The sequence below is a fragment of the Sus scrofa genome, chromosome 10 (genome assembly GCF_054392235.1).
Source record: "Sus scrofa isolate SSC_HxYL_T2T_F1_AM1 chromosome 10, Sscrofa_HxYL_maternal_Yorkshire_Landrace_v2.0, whole genome shotgun sequence".
NCBI classification, from domain to species: Eukaryota; Metazoa; Chordata; class Mammalia; order Artiodactyla; family Suidae; genus Sus; species Sus scrofa.
Window position 1 is genome coordinate 49,666,525 of NC_139392.1, and position 12,577 is coordinate 49,679,101.

General features: G+C 37.4%; 2 protein-coding genes and 1 pseudogene across 2 annotated transcripts in view; 2 read left to right on the forward strand and 1 right to left on the reverse strand.

The window, feature by feature from the left end:
- Nucleotides 1-3,797, forward strand: part of LOC146399389 (uncharacterized) — a 43,317-nt gene extending 39,520 nt beyond the window's left edge. The window contains exon 8 of the transcript XR_014817632.1: nucleotides 3,072-3,797. The gene's annotated coding sequence lies outside the window, so the exon portion shown is untranslated. The remainder of the gene's footprint in view (nucleotides 1-3,071) is intronic.
- LOC110258919 (USP6 N-terminal-like protein) overlaps nucleotides 1-12,577 on the reverse strand; it is a 50,339-nt gene that overhangs the window by 29,777 nt on the left and 7,985 nt on the right. The gene's annotated exons all lie outside the window — the stretch shown is intronic.
- LOC146399390 (isopentenyl-diphosphate Delta-isomerase 1 pseudogene) lies at nucleotides 2,665-3,445 on the forward strand (annotated as a pseudogene).

Consider the following 12,577-nt stretch of genomic DNA (forward strand, 5'->3'; position numbering starts at 1 on the left):
ATTGTTTTCTGTCTGGGAATAAGACAAATCATACAGACAGTAATAGATGCTCTTAGTATGGAAACAGCAGGAAATGTCAAAAATTTTAAAGAACCCTCTGTCACTACTTCCTCAACACTCACAATTAAGCAAAATACAGAATAATCAGAACATTCAGAGAAGACAAGGTTTTCCACAATTCTTAAAGACTTATTGAGAGTAGAGATTTTATTATTTTTGATTTTTTTCTTTTGAGGATAAAGCAGTAGTTCTTACACAGATGTGAATCACAGATGTCCACAGGTTGGATCAGGAACATCTTTTCTGTTCTCTTGAGACTGAAAGTAATCAGAACTACAGGTCCTCTCAGCAGCTGTACCTGCTCTCACTGCGATAGATAAAGTATACTTTCTTTTGTGAATAACATTTTGAAAACATGTGTTCTCTAAAATATCTTGGGATGAAGGAAGGCACAACACAGAGAACACATGCAGTTGTCAGGAACTAAAGAAATGTGTTCCAATGACATGGACACTACTCAGACAGTGTTTGAATGTTCTAAAACAGCTGATGTTTCCATTCCTATAGAATGGTAACATTTATACATGCTTTATTGACCACATTATTATGAAATTGATATAAATTAATGCATGACATCATACTACCAAAACTCTAGTAATCATTCACTTTAAAGTTTTTGAGTGATTATACAGACCCACAAACACAGAGAGAGATGAGAGAGAATTAATTAACTTGTGTGCCTTCCTTTTGGCTTATCAGTATAAAATTTATATCCAGATTCCCAACTATCATTCACAAAACTCTAGTGATACTGGATTTAAAAATTTATAGTTGTGCCCCCATGAAATCTAATACTAAATAAGAACAAGAAACAGAGAGACAGAAAGAAACAAAAAGAAGAAAGGGGGGAAGGAAGGAAGGAAGGAAGGAAAGAAGAAAGGAGTCTCCACATGTATTTAAGACAACAGCAACCTGGAATGACATTACAAACTTCATATATAGATATGAAATATGTATATGTATATATGTATTTTCTACTTAGAACTAGGTTTTTTATGGAGGTGAAGTTCATGTTACATAAAATAAATTATTTTAAAGTGAATGATTCAGTGACATTCCACTCATTCACAGTGTTGTTCAATCACTACCTCTCTCTGGTTGCAAAACACTCTCATCACCCAAAAATAAAACTTCATACCCATTAAACACGTTTTCTCCATCCCTTTCTCTCCCTGTTCCCTGGTAATCACCACTCCCCCATCTATTTCCATGGATTTCTCCATTCTGGATATTTCATATAAATGAAATTATATAGTAGGTTACCTTTTATGACTAATATTTCATTTAATGTTCACAGATATTGTATGAAATAAATAATAGTATCATTGGTTCCCATTTCATAGGTACACTTAAGAGATTATCTAGTCAGTAGCAGAACTGCTACTCGGTTGGGTTATCTGACTCCAGCATCTACACTCTGAGTCACTACATCACAGAGGAAAGAAAACCTACACATCTGTTAGGCCTCAGGAAACCTGTTTCCCCATCCGCACTTGAAGAACAGACTGTCTTATGAGCTTTAAACTTGATCCAGGAAAAAGAACCAGGAAAATTAATCTATAAAATAGAAGATAGACACTCTATAATTTGCATATGTGTCTCTCTGAAAAATAGAGCAATGTGATGTTGTGTTCAGACAAGCCCACCATTATGTTCTCTTTGATTTCATTTTATATACAGCAATTATACTAAAAATAATGGATATTAAACGCTAAAAATGTTTTAATGGAGGACAAAACTTTTGTAATTTTCATTAGTGCCAAGTTTAATTATGTAAAGAATGATTTACTACTCAAGCCTGATTGGAAATTGAAAACTTTTAAGAGGAATTACTAGTATGTCATTCTTAGAATACACCTTGCCTTTTTTTATCCTCTAGACCTATGCTTAGTAAACTCTACCATCTAGAAAAAGATATTCTTTAACACAATTTTCTAGATACAGGTCCCCACATTCTACCTCATTGTACAAGTCTTTTATCAAATTCCCATAGGTGAAGATCTTTCTATGTTTAGCAGTGACTAATAGAATGTCTTATATGCTGCACTTAAAAAAAAAGTTAGTTACCAGGGCTTCCCCTTGTGTCTTAGCGGGTTATGAATCTTGCTAGTATACACAAAGATGCAGGTTTGAACCCTGGCCTTGCTCAGGTTAAGTAAGAATCCAGCATTGCCAGAGCTGTGGTGTTGGTTACTGACATAGCTTGGATCATTTTGCTATGGCTGCGGTGTAGGTTGGCAGCTGCCACACCAATTGGACCCCTAAACTGGGAACTTCCATATGCTGCTGGTGCAGCACTTAAAAAAAAAAGTGTTAACTATTAGTTAAAAAAACTTAACATGATATTTCATACTATTCTTTATATTTTACACATTATTTTATTTTTTTACATTTGTATTCTTTATTTTTTTATATCTTTATAGTTTTAGGTAGAAAGAGATAGTAGTCGTGACAATTATGGGACAGCCGGTGGCTGAGGTTCAGAGGCCAAGGTCTGGGGGCAGATGTGTGTCCTGGGCTTAGCATTGGGCGCTTGGCACGCTGAGGGGGCGGGCCCACTGCCTGTTGGTCAGGGAGTTCTTCACCTTACCTGTTTGAGGAAGAAACCCTAGGGCCTGAGCTTTGCATTGAGGAGGCTGTCCTGTGGGCCAGAAGGGGCAGGGCGCTCTGACCATGGGGGAAACATGGTAGCAGTCTTCTCCTGCAGTTTCTGGATCCAGGTCTCCAGGACTGTGTGCAAGTTTGCCCACAATGCCTGAGATAAACAGAGACCACCTGGATGCAAAGCAGGTGCAGCTGCTGATGGAGATGTGCATCCTCATGGACAAGAAAGATTGCAGGATCAGGGTGGAGATCAAGAACTGTCACCTGAAGGAGAACATTGAGAAAGGATAACTGCATCAGGGTTTTAGTGTCTTCCTATTACTCAACATTGAAAATGAACTTGTGCTACAATAGCGATCAGATTCTAAAATTATTTTTCCATACTGTTTCACTGATACTTGTTTTAGTCATCCATTAAGTATCCCAAAAGAGCATGAAAAAAATGACACAACTGAAGTTAGAAGAGCAGCACAGAGGCCTGAACTGGGAATTCCTGTGGAAGAGGTTCTTCCAGAAGAAAGTAATTACCTGACACAAATGCACTTTAAGGATCAATCTGATGATATCTGGGGAGAACATGAAATTGGTGAGGAAAGAATGTAACCTTGAATCCAGAGCCCATTGAGACTAAAGCTATCATTATGTATCAAAGGAAGAACTAAAGGAACTTCTGAAAAAGGCAGCCACTGGTGAAATTAAGATAACCCTGTGGCTTCAAATAATTGCAGAGACTTTTCTCTTTCAGTGGTGGGATAAGTTAAGTCATTTTGGCTTCAAATAATTGCAGAGACTTTTCTCTTTCAATGGTGGGATAAGTTAAGTCATTTGAATCAGTTTATTGACCACAAGAAAATACAAAGAATGTAAACGTGGAGATGAATGACTGTAAAGTACTGAAGAATTCCTCTACTTGGTAAGCTTAAAATGAATTTTTAAAATGTGTTTCCCCATTGTACTCTCATTGGAAATACTGACATTTTACAACCAGAATTGGTATGGAAGAGAATTCTTCATTTTTTATTCTACTCCCCATATATGTGCACTGCTATTTGAAAAAAAAAATCTGAGAAATGATTATTAAAAAAGAATAAACTTAATTTAACCTATCTAAATAAACAAATGGTCATGACAAATTTGGATAAGTGAGACTCTTCATTTTTGATATATTATAAACATTTTTAGAAGACTTGTAGTGCCTTTTACTATTTTCCTGGTACTTGGCATATCTTTAAATTTTTTCATAATCCAGAAAAATGAACAATGGAATATATTTTCTTTTCCACGTCAACACAGGTCAAATTAACTTTCTATATTAGAAGATAATATAGTTGAACATATTCAAAGGCATTAAATTGTATATATCCTGATTTCTGTCATTGTAAGTTAATTCTGTGGTTTAATCATTCTAGAAACATTGCTTTTGGTACACATTCATTACGTTGTCATTGAAACAGCCTTTGTAGATTAGCAAATCTGTATTCAGAATTCCTGAGGACAGACCAGAAATCTGTAAAACACAGCTTGGCTCATATAGGTCATACTCTGTGATAGATGCTATGCTTGGGCTGGAGAAAAACTGGAAGTGCCCATGTTTTGGCTGGAGAAATCTTTGTTGGGGGCCATCTATTGCACTGTAGGACTGCAGCATCACTGCATTCTATCCCCAAATACCACTGGCACCCCTCCCTACATGGCAGTGACAATGGATGCCAAGTGTTACCTGGAGAACAGTATCACCCACAGTTGAGAACCACTGTCCAACATTCAGGCTGTACTGTACAGGTGAAATTAACAACAAAAAGGGCACTAATGTTCATGTTAAATAGATCTGGATTATAGAGTATGTTTATATTAACATTTAAGTTGCACCTTGACTGATGTACTTTTTATACCCTTGCCATACATTTCTCACATTTGAAATCTCAAAACAGCTTTATTATCCTTGAAAGCTACGTAATAACTAATGAAAATGATAAAAAATTTTCTTACAAAGCTAAATGTTTTATAAATTCAGTAGTAAAATCCATTTATTTTTAATCCTGAATGGTTCATTTCAGACAGGACTGTATAGCATATAATTAACTTTATTGAAATATAAACTCCCCAAAAAACACTAAATGGAAGGAAAACACTGAGGTTTTGAAGCAGTGGTCAGGCCACAGGGTCTGACATGTCATAAAGCTTCAGCCTCATCAGTTGGACTCCATTCCCAACTGATCCATGCCTTAACCATGAAGACTAATGTTGACCAAACTCATGTATTTGCAAGAAAAAGGTTTGGACCATAGATCCTCGATCTTGGTTAGGTCTGGGGAAAGGCTGATGTTTCCTCATTTATAAATGTTGAGGTGGGAACTTTGGGCACCATTCTGCCTACCACAGCCATCTAAGTTAAAATAGAGAACCTGGTCACTGGTAGGGGCTTCTGAGCAATGATGCAGGTCCTGACACTGTAGCCAGTTTTCAGTCCTATCCTGCAATATTTACATCCATGATGGAAGTAACAGCCCGGGCCTGGTTGACTCATGTGATGCCTTCAGTGGTGGACATACTCCTATAAGGCTAGTCTCCACATGTGAGCAAATGTCTATCCTTATTAGCCACATGTGGACATAGCTGGTACTCTGGAGTTGGTGATTCAACCATGCTCATTTTTCCAGGTCTTTCCAACATCATAGTCATACTTTGGCTTCAACACTAATGGGCAGAATTTTGTAAGTACTATGACATACAAATTATCTACCTATAACTCAAACTGATTTTATTTTTCAATGGAAGTATAGTTGATTTATAATGTCATGTCAATTCCTGATGTATAGTATAGTGATTAAGTTATACATACATACAAGTTACTTTTATATTCTTTTCCATTATGGTTTATCTGGGGATACTGAATAAGGTTTTTATACTATAGAATAAGATTTTGTTGATTATCCATCCTATACATAATAGTTTGCACCTGCTAATCCCAACTCTCAATCCATCCCTCTCTACCCTCCACCTCCTTGGCAACCACAGTTTGTTCTCTATGTCTGTGCGTCTGTTTCTGTTTCATAGATAAGTAAAATTGTGTCATATTTTAGATGCCACTTGTAAATAATATATGGTATTTTCTTTCTCTTCCTGATGTATTTTACCTAGTATGATAATCTCTAGTTCCATCCATATTGCTGCAAATGCCATTATTTCATTCTTTTCTATGGTTGAGTCATTTTACTGGGAGGGAGGTACCTGAGCTGAAAAGAAATTGGGTCTGTCAGGAAGACCATCCAGTTCTTGGGGGCATGTCAATTAGCCTAGAATGCTTGGCCTCGACATTTTTATACTTCAAAACTATTCTGCTATGGAGCCAAGGAGGTATATGCATTCTGGCTGACACATCACGATGTATATAGGATCAACAGTCTCCTGCACTGGGAAAGTTCCTGACTGCACATCCTTTGACATCTTTTCCTGGAGGATTTTCTGATGGATTGGCCCCTGGTTGCTGGAGGGCTTCAAGTGTTGCAACAAATTCTTTTTCTATACATAGACAAACATATATGTGTACTGTTCTAAATATACATACCTGTGTCCCTGTGCAATGTCTCATTTTAGGCTTACAGTCATTTTTATCTGTAAGTGTATGGATCACTGACATAGTAAGCTATAAACCATGGAAAACACCACTGGATGAAAATGGAGGAATATGAATTAGGGGCTAACTTATCCAAAACAAATCCCTCCTGGTTGCTTTTTTGTAAACTGCTATGAAAAACATAGAGTTGAGAGGTTGAGAGGATAAATTATGGAGTTCCCATTGTGGCTCAGCACATTAAGAACCCAACATAGTCTCAGTAAGGATGGGGGTTTTACCCCTGGCCTTGCTCAGTGTTAAGGATCCAGTATTGCCACAAGCTTTGGTGTGTGTTGCAGATATGGCTCAGATCTACTGTTGCCATGGCTGTGGTGTAGGCTCTAGCTGCAGCTCTGATTTGACCCCTAGCCTGCGAATTTCCTTATGCTGCAAGTGCAGCCATAAAAAGAAAAAAAAAGAGATTAAATGACAATAGAGTGCTATCATGGATTAAATGTGGCTATAAAATCATTGACACTCTTCTTCTTGAATCCTGGTGGCTTTAGTGATTTGCTTCTCCATAGGAGACCACAGGAATAATTCTATGGAATTTCCAAGGCTATAACATGAGAAGCCAGCAGCATCAACCTTGGTCTTTTGGGTCATATGCTCATGAACTACTCTGAGGCCATCTTGTTGAAGAAAACACCTTAAAAGTTTACAGGGAAATGCTCTGAAAAGGAGATGCTCAGCCAAGCTCCATCCAATCTGAGCTATTCAAGTGCTCCTAAATGACATACTAGACATTAGAGAGCAGAGACTTCATCTCTATCCAGTTCTACCCACATGGCAGATTCCTGAGATAAATGAATGGTTGTTGTTTTTACCTACTAAGTTTTGTAACAGAGTGACAAACAAAGTGACAAACTAAGTTTTGTAAGTTAGTTAGATAAATGAATGGTTGTTGTTTTTACCTACTAAGTTTTACCTACTAAGTTTTGTAACAGAGTGACAAACAATCAGAATAGATGCTGAAGTGGCAGCTAGGTCACATGTCCTGGCATTGTTTACAGCTCCAAGACTAGGCCCTTAGCCTTTGCTCATCCAGAGATGTGGTGATGTCCTTTTGTGTCAATGCCAGTATTCTGTCCTCTTGCATGGTCTCAATGATAAGTCTTATTTTTCACTCTCAATGTCAAGCTGTAGGAGGAGCTGGTGTCCTCCCAACTAAAGAATTATGAGTTTGCAGAAAAAAAGTTAGAACCCAGGGTTTAGCCAGGGCATATGGCTATTGGAACCCATTTTCCAATCTGCTAAAGGAGGAAGGATCATTGCTTCTCTAATACTATTAAAAAAGCGATATATCTTACTTCTCAATAACAAGGCTGACGCAGCAAGATTCACTTCAGAATGGGATGAGTGATAAGAACAGTACACCTGATACCTCTTCTGTCTCTCTGAGGTGGGAAGGTGCTTGAAGTTGGTGTCAGGTCATTTTCCTTCAGTTTGCTCAAGACCACAAGAAACAAAAACGATTTCTGTAGTGCATAAAATATTTTATCTCAGTAGGAAAAAGTATGTACTGTGGCAAAATCCTAGGGTTTTGTTGTTGTTTTTCTTTCTCGGCTGCAGCATTTGGAAGTTCCCTGGCTAGTCAGATCCGTAATCCACTGAGTGAGGCCAGGGATCACACCTGCAACCTCAAGGACACTATGTTGTGTTGTTAACTCACTGAACCACAATGGGAATTCCAATTAGCTTTATTTTTATCTTATCTATGGTGTGAGAGAATGTCAAAAAACCTTATTACATTTCAGTCATAAGGAAGTAATACAACATACAAACTAAAAAAGTAAAACCTACATTCCCTCTGTAAAAATACCTACGTATTAACAAACATGTCTAATTCAGGTCAGCAATAATGTGCTGATTCTACATCTTGCTTGTCCTTACACTGAGCTCTGGAGGTCAGGGGCAAAGGAGTTTGATGGCACGAGTTTAAAAAAATACCAAATTTTCTAGTAACATCAGACAAATTTTTTTTTCATATTTAAAGGATTAAGTAAATATTTAATTCCCAAGGAGTATGTCAATGAGTAAATTTTGTTTTCTCAGAAGTAAACAAAAATATTTTCTTGAAACACACAAAATAATGTTTTCCACTTTAATAGCATAAGGCAAGAGAGTCAGAGAGAATATTGTTTGAGAATCCATACTTTCTTTTATTTGGCTGCAAACTCTTTTTTAAGTATGGTATACAGGACATGCTATAATTTATAACTGATACATTGCTATTTGTTCTAATTAAATATGCATGTGTTCTATTACATGGTTTTACAAATTTATTCCCCAATGTATAAAAATGCTCTAGGATTTGGAGTTCCTGCTGTGGTGCAAAGGGATCAGAGGCATCTCTGCAGAGCCAGGTCTCAAGTATGACACAGTGGGTGAAAGGATCCAGTGTTATGACAGTTGTGGTGTAGGTCCTAATAACGGTGGCTTGGATCTGATCCCTGACCCAGGAATTCCATATGCCATGTGGTGGCTGTAAAAGAAAAAAAAGTATTGAAAGATATTAAACTTCTAAAAAGAAGCCTATAAAATAAGTAAACTACAATGTATTTGCAAACTATAAAACTGTTACGACTTTATCTAGCTCAGAATTTCTAAAAGCAGCACTACTGATTTTTTTGCCAGTACTCTTGTTGGGAGAAGATGAAGAGAAAAGCTCCACCCTGTAAATTAGAAAAACATTTCGTTTCAATTTGCCACATCTTGGTATGCAAAATTCCTGGGCGGGAGATCAAATCCTCACCACAGTGAAATGCCAGATCTCTAACCTGTTGAGCCACTAGGGAACTCATATTCCTTACATTTTAGAGTGGTTGGCTGCCTCCCTGGTCTCTACTCACTGGATGCTAGTAGTACCATCCTATTTATGCTAATCAAAATGTATTCAGGAGTTCTCATTGTGGCTTAGCTGAAATGAAACCAACTGGGATCCAGGAGGTAATGGGTTCAATCCCTGGCCTTACTTAGTGGCTTAAGGATCTGGTGTTGCCATGAGCTGTGTTGTAGGTCACAGACATGGCTTAGATCCTGAGTTGCTGTGGCTGTGGTGTAGACCAGAAACCACAGCTCTGATTCAACACCAATAGCATGGGAAATTCCACATACTGCAGGTGTGGTCCTAAAGAGAAAATAAAAGTATTGCCAGAGGTCCCCTTGGAAGCAAATTTTCCATAATGCAAATGAAACCCATAAGAATGGGGTCACTGCCTGAACATACATCAGAATAATAATTTGGTAAGAACAACTCAGATATGATTTTATTTATTTCGTTCAGCATTATTTACCCAATTTCTAAAATTCACTTTGATAATGTAAACACAGAGTTAATGTAATTTTGACACATAAAATTTGTGTATATATATGTAAATATATATACATATATTTTATAAAGTAGGACACAATTAAAAATAACTTAGAATAAAGTAGAATATTTGTAATGATCACATTTAATTAGATTTATTTAAGACTTAAATTTGATAGGTTCCTATAAGGAAATCAGTATGTTTTGTTATACAACCTTATGTCCCATTAACACGATGGATGATTAGAAAAAAATCTGCTCATCCTATGATAACTGTCAATGTTTTTCAACAGAAGAGTACACTGAAAGTAAAAGAACTATGCATAATAACCCATCCATTTCAGAAAACACTCAAAAATAATAAGTGAGTGGCATTGTACTCTGTACTCTGACAATGTTTTCATAGAGGGCAAATGTTTTCACATGATGAAGGGCATTGGATGCGTATTATGTTCCAGAGATTTTATTTATTATTATTATTTTTTAATTTTTTGTCTTTTCTAGGGCCACTCCCACGGCATATGGAAATTCCAAGGCTAGTGGTCCAATCGGAGCTGCAGCCACCGGCCCAAACCAGAGCCACTGCAACGTGGGATCCGAGCCGTGTGTGCAACCTACACCACAGCTCATGGCAAGAATGCCAGATCCTCAACCCACTTAGCAAGGCCAGGGATCAAACCTGCAACCTCATGGTTCCCAAGTCGGATTTGTTAACCACTGCACCACAACGGGAACTCCTGTTCCAGAGATTTTTGCTCTCTGACAACATCTAAGAACATCTGGAATGCTTCCCTGATATTTTTAAAGTTTCTAATTTCTTCCAGGAAATCAAACACTATTATCTTAAAATCAAATAGTAATACAATAATGGTAAAATAGCAATCAATTATATGTAATTGCAATGTGACAGGAAAAAGCTTTATATCTCGCCTAGGAGAATTACACATTTATATATATGTATACATTTTAGATCAAGTAATTCTCAAATTATGCATATACTAGTAGCTTTACATATACTTGTTTATTTACACTTCAAAATAATCCTTTCAATGTGCAATATTTTATGGTCTTCAATTACAGAATTATAATTCTGTAACAAATCCAGTTTTTTATAGTTTCAGAATTACTACAACATGCACAATATTATCTATTCATATGTATATGATCTATTCCTTCAAGCTTCTCAAGATGAAATGAAAAAGAATGAAGTCTCAAGGATTAACCACAGAAGAGTTCCCTAGTGGCTCAGTAGGTTAAGGATCCAGTGTTGCCACTTCTATGGCTCAGGTCACTGCTGTGAAACAGGTTTGATTACTAACCCCAGAATTTTGCATGCCCTGGGAGTGGTCAAATTCAATAAATGAATAAAAGCAACCACAGAAAATGCCTCATGATTGAAGCATCAAACTTTATCCCAGAGAAAGAAGAGTTTATACTTCAATTATTTTGCATTGCTAATTTACAGAATACAAAGTTCAATTGTTCACTGCTTCCTGAAGATAAAGCCTCAAAGATTATGTCAATAACATTTGTGTAAATAATTCCTAATTTGTACTCTCCTAAACTTGTTTGGTTTTCACATATATCCACTGCGAGTGCAAAAGTAGAGGATCTATTATGGTACTCAATCTAGACCAAAGAGAAGCAATGTGTTGCAACTTCACTCTGCTCTAATGTTGGAGACCACTGAACTGCAGAACTCTCAGAAAGCAAACTTGGTACATGCAAAAGCATGATAAATCAAGGAATGCTTGTGATGGCAAAAGGCAGATAAGCATGTCTGCTGACACAGTGTTCTAAAATGCAGGGTCTCCTGTCAAAATAAAATGAGGGGCTTATATGTTAACTATATTGTTCTTTAGGCAGCTGTACTATATCCTAGATGTATACACCTGTGACTTTTATTGCTATTAGCCTCCCTAAATCTCACTAAGAGATAGCTTTGATACTCCCTGTGCCTACTCTTGCTCACTAATCTAAACACATCACTTTCCCTAATAAGTCTTTTGGGCTAAAGCCTAGGGGCTTTTATTCAGCAGAACAGAGTGCCTCCTGGTTCCCCACTTTTAAAATGTAAGAGTCTCGCGTGCTTTGCACGCCTCTTTCAGGATCTCCCATTGACCTGCAGCGCAGGATGAAGCACTCTAATATTAAACAGTTTATTTATTTATGTGTCTTCTAGCTGATTTTCTGAGAGCTGGTGAAACTGTCACCATCCATTAGGGGTAGTGTCAAACTTCCCTGGTGGCATATGCTCTGTAAGTGTAGAATCTACACTTATTTTCCCAAATACAGAAAGCTGGATTTACTCATCCATCCATCCATCTATTCCATCCATCCATCAATGCATATAATAATTTTATCAATTACACACATACATAATGAGGATGTGCTAAATACCAGTGCTACATAGAGGTTGGAAAAACTCAATCAAGGATCATATTCCCAACTGACAAGAAGTTTCTAATATGGTTGTGTTGACAGATAAGTCAACGGGTATCCTAAATCAAAACAATCAAGAAATATAATGAATTGAGAATGATGAAGGTGGTGGAGGAGTAAGACATCTCACTCAACTTGTCCCACAAACACATCAAAAAAACACATCTACATGTAGAATGATTCACACAGAACACCTACTGAACACTGGCAGAAGAAATTAAACCTCCTCAAAGGGAAATAAACCCTCCACATAACAGTACAACAAAAGCAAATAAGAGAGAGAGAGAGAAGGAAGCAAGATGGGACTAGAACTCTGAGAGGGAGCTGTGAAAGAGAAAAGGAACCCACATCTTGGGAAGCCACCTAACCAACAGGGAGATGAACTGAGAATGAGGGACCTCAAAGTCACAGAGAAAAGTGCAGCAGCTGGACTGAGGAGGGAAAAGCAGAGTGAGAACCTCAAAGATCATCTGCATACCACCCCAGAAACCACAGCCTGAGAAACTCTGGTGGGGACTGTGTGCTGAGACTCAGGCTCCAGA